Below are 5143 nucleotides of genomic sequence, written 5' to 3' on the forward strand. Positions count from 1 at the left end.
ATATATGTGTGTGTGTATGTATAAGTATGCATGTGTGTGTGTGTATGTATAAGTATGCATGTGTGTGTGTGTATGTATAAGTATGCATGTGTGTGTGTGTATGTATAAGTATGCATGTGTGTGTGTGTGTGTGTATGTATAAGTATGCGTGTGTGTGTGTGTATGTATAAGTATGCATGTGTGTGTCTGTATATGTATTGTGTGCGCGCGCGCAAGTTGTAGTCAGCTGCTTCTTGTGGTAGGCTTAGGATTTTGAACAAAGAGTTGGGTGGTGGGAAATTTAACTGATCGATAGAGGTCTTGTATGTATCGAGTGGTTTCTTCACTCTAATGCCGTGTGATCGTCCACCTATTACAGCTGAGATGTAACACACACACACGCACGTATGCACACACATACACACAAATATGTAAATTGTCAGTTTCAGAGATATATATTATGCTAATCTTTACCTTTTCTTCTTATGTAAGTTATTTAACGAGTGTAATATCCATAATATCAATAAGTAATGGGACACATTAATCTCTTCCCATCACCCTTGGTAAATCCCCCCCCCCCTCGGTTTTTCTCGCCTTTTAATGCTGGGTGGTGACGGAATAAATAACTATTAAACGGCACTAGTTGTTGCTGTTTTGTTCGTTCTCAGATTGATTCTGATCGAGCAGATACCTATGGCCGAAATAACCTGGGTTTAAACAGCTTCCATCACTACAGTTTTGTGTGGAACCTCTACGTGATAATTCGATTTACTAGAAAAATGAGCCAGTGTTTTTTTTTTCTTTTTTTGCAAAGAGAGTAAGGTGTGATTTGAGGTAGATTTGACTACTGGTCCCGCCTGGTTTAATGCTTTCGTAAAAGGCTTCCTTCTTGTCCAGAAACAAGACGAATTTTTGGTGATGGTTGTGGTCTGTAGTAACATACACATACCAAAATATCAAGATCTATGTGTAGAAAATATCAGTTCTTAATGTGGTTTTTGTGTAAAAATAAAGAAATAAATGGCCCTCACTCCCTAAATATCTAGCTCACTATTAATTATTATTTTCCCATTGCGCGTATAGAGGTTAGTTACCTGTGTTAAGTAGATTTAAAATATTCGCTCACCGATTTAATCATTATGTGCACATACATACATACGTACATCATACATACGTATACGCACACACACATATGTATGTGTACATATACGTATATTTGTATGTGTACAATCACATTTCTTATGTCTGTTGTTTCGTGTCCTCCAATAGAAACCAGCATTGCTGGGTCACACGATTCAAAAACAACTGATCGCAGTATAATTAGAGGTGAATCTTGACGTTTCTAATTCTTATCTATCTCTGTCTGGTACTAATTAACATTATATATTTTCTCTCATTCTTTTCTTCTTTTCATTCATTCGAAGAATATTTAAAATTAAACAACGGAAAACAATAAAATGTTGGCACTTTGTTTCATTGATTTACATGGAACTAAACGGCCGTCAACACAGCAATCTTAGTGTTACCTACGAATATAATTCCACTTGGTCGTTAGACTTGCTAGAAATAGCAGACAAATCTCCATCGAGCCTGTCTCTGTGCTCCTATGTACAATGTGGATGCTGGTTGAGAGAAGGGGTCTCTTTTATTTGAATCTATTCTAAGTATTTTATTGCATATTTATGAATTTGGCTTCAAGCTTGGCTAGGAGGTAAATTTTTCAGGAAATCTTGCTTGCAATAGAGTAGTGGTTTCCTGTCTATGGAGAGAAAGTATTGGTCATTTGAAAACCACTGCCTTGAAAACTGACAGACAAATTACTGGTCCTTTATGAGCCTTAGCAAGGTTTTCAATGTGCACCACTCACTCACTCCATTGAGGGTGGATTTGTAATTCACCACATCTCTATGTCAACTTTTGTTTTGTGTGCCGGATGCAGAATTGTAATGCTTTTTCATGATTTGGTTGAATCATTAGAGAATTGGACAAAAATGATGTGCAGCATTTGTTCTGATTCTTTACATTCTGAGTTCAAATCCTGCTGAGGTCAGTTTTGCTTTTCATCCCTCCATGGCTATAAAATGACACATCAGTCAAGCACAATATTTGTTGATATTAACTAACACCCTTCCCCTCAAAATTGCAGGCCCTTGTGCCTGCAGAAACCATTTCTTTTTCTTCTTTTTTATTGCTCTGCAGATGGGTGGAATTGGTGGAGTCGTCAGAGAAAATGTCTACATAATACTGTATTTGTTTTGATTCTCTATATTCTGAATTCTAATCCTGTTATGCCCACCTTTGTCATTCATTCTCCTAAAGTTAACTGTACCAGGCATGTGCTGATGGTTGATATCATCAACTGTTCCCTCCCTCTGAATCTCAAGCCTTTGTGCTGATATAAAGTATCTGTTGGTTGGTGATGGATTAGCAGAATCATTGGAGCATCAGACAAAACAGCTTGCAGTATTTATTCTGGTTCTTTATGTTTTGAGTTCAAATCCTGTCAAGGTCAACTTTGCCCTTCGTCCTCTCAGGATTGATAAAATAAAGTACTAGTCCAGTACTGGGTTTGATTTAATCAACTAACCCCTTTCCCTTCTAAATATCTGGTTTTTGTGCTTATGTAGAAAATTATTATTTAGCTTTGTCTTACATTCTGAGTTCCAGTTAGACCAAGGTCATAATTGTCTTTTATTCTCCAAAATGTCAATACAATAAGCAACAATTAATTATTGGTGAGATAGCAGAATGGTCAGTACATTGGATAAAATGCATAGCAGCGTTTCTTCTGAGTTCAAATCCTGCCAAGGTCAACTTTGTCTTTCATCCCTTCAGGGTTGACATATTAAAAGTTCAGTCAAGAACTGGGGTCAGTGTAATCAACATGCCCCCTCTTCTCAAAATTGCCTGCCTTGAACCTTGCAATGAACTGGCATCCCATTCAAGGGTGAAGAGGTTGTTATCTCAATCACTTATCTACCATGGAAATTTGGTAACCAGCCTTATGAATCCAGGAGTTCAAGGGGTCAAAAGAAAAATTACTGTAGTTGACATAATTACCTACCTGTATTTTCTTTCCAAAATCTAGAGACTTGTTTCTGTGCTAGAAATCGTAAGTCCTGCCAAGGTAGTTCTTTGTTTTGCATTCCTCCAGTACAAATTATGAAAAGCACCAGTCAAGTAGTGGGGGTACTTTAATCCACTACTTCTTCCCCCTAACTCATGGCCTTGTTTCTATGTTAGAAATCCCTAAACCCACTAAGGTCAATTTTGCCTTTCAGTCCAAAAGAAAGTACTTCTTCTGTTACCAGGCTTTCACACACTTTTTGTCTACTGTATTTCATTTACAAGGCTTTAGCTGATCCAAGGTTATGGTAGAAGAGACTTGCTTAAGGTGTCACATGTTGGGAGGGAACTCCAGATCATGTAATTGTGAAATGAATTTCTTAATAATACAACCATGCTTGCACCCTTATGCCAGTAAGGCCTTCAGGAAAGACATGAACATCACGGCATATCTTTTATCTTTTATTTGTTTCTGTCAGTTGACTGAGGCCATGCTGTGGCATGAGTTTATAAAGGGTTTGGTCAAACAAACTGACCTCAGTACTTATTTTGAAGTTTGGTACTTATTATGTTAGTCTCATTTGCTGAACTGCTAAGTTGTAAGGATGTTACCTAACTAATACCAGTTGTCAAGCAGTGGTGGTGGACCAAGATACACACACACACATGACGGGCTTCCACACAGTTTCCATCTACCATATTCACTCACAAGACATTGGTCGATCTAGGGCCATAGCAAAAGACATTTGCTCAAGGATCCGTACAGTGGGACTGAACCTGAAAGCACACGACTGCAAAGTAAGTTCTTCTCAACCACACAGCCATGCCTGTGTTTAGGAGATAAATCTTTGATAAATGAAGCCTGCAATGCAAAAAGCTGCAGCTATCTCACTTTCTCCGCTAAAGCTCCTGGGAAAGGCATGAATAATACAGCTTCTGCTTCTCATGCCTTGTTTTTCCTTCTTCACTTCTGGTTTCACTCCTCCTGCCTGTTGTGATATAAATATGAGACTTCTTATCTATATGAAGATTATTATTATGAACTTGTAGAACAAACAGGAAATCCTTTGTTTCAAGTTTCGTACTTCTGCTCCTAATATCCAGTCATATGTTGCAACCATCCCAGTAGGTGGTCCAGATTTCTAATATTTGGTCAACTACAACTCCTAACACAAAGCTGTCATCACCTGCTAGAAATAACAGTGAATTTCTCTCAAACCACATCATATTGTTTCCGAAGATGAAAAGACATGTTAGGTAGTGAATGTTTATTTCACGTTTTTCCTTTATCAGAACTAATGATTTCTGGTGTGATCATGTGGATGGCTGCAAGAGCATTCCATTAAAAAGGCTCAAAAAGACCAAAATGCTTCTGGTGTTCTCACTGGCCACTGTTGGAATGAATTTTCATGTCACTTTGATACTTGTGTTTTTAACACAGCATGTCCTTAGGTCTGCCAATGGTGTATAAACATTGAATATGATATTGTCATATATGCCATCTAATATAGTATATGAAATATTCTAAGAGAGAAGTTTATAATATTTCAATTTTAACTTTGATAAGCTAAATATTTAGGTTTGTTATGGTTATATTATGTTACTGCAAACAGGGTACAAAATATGTTTGAATTCTAACATTCACGCACTCTCTCATATAAACATACACACACTCTCACATACATATACACACACTCTTATACATATACACACACTCATATATAACGTACCCTCTCAAATAACGTACTCCTTCTCATATATACACTCTCTCTCACATACACATATACACTCTCACATAAGCATATACACACTCTCTTTCTCTCTCACATACACATATACACACTCTCACGTGCACATATACACACCCTCTAACACACATATATACACACCCTCTCGCATACACATATACACACCCTCTTGCACACATACACACCCTCTCATGCACACCCTCTCTCATGCACATACTCTCTTATATACACATACACACCCTCTCATATACACACCTCTCACACATATACACCTCTCACATACACATATACATACCCTCTCATATACACCCTCTCACACATACACACACCCTCTCACATACACATATACA

This window comes from Octopus bimaculoides, chromosome 18, assembly GCF_001194135.2.
Source record: "Octopus bimaculoides isolate UCB-OBI-ISO-001 chromosome 18, ASM119413v2, whole genome shotgun sequence".
Taxonomy (NCBI): domain Eukaryota; kingdom Metazoa; phylum Mollusca; class Cephalopoda; order Octopoda; family Octopodidae; genus Octopus; species Octopus bimaculoides.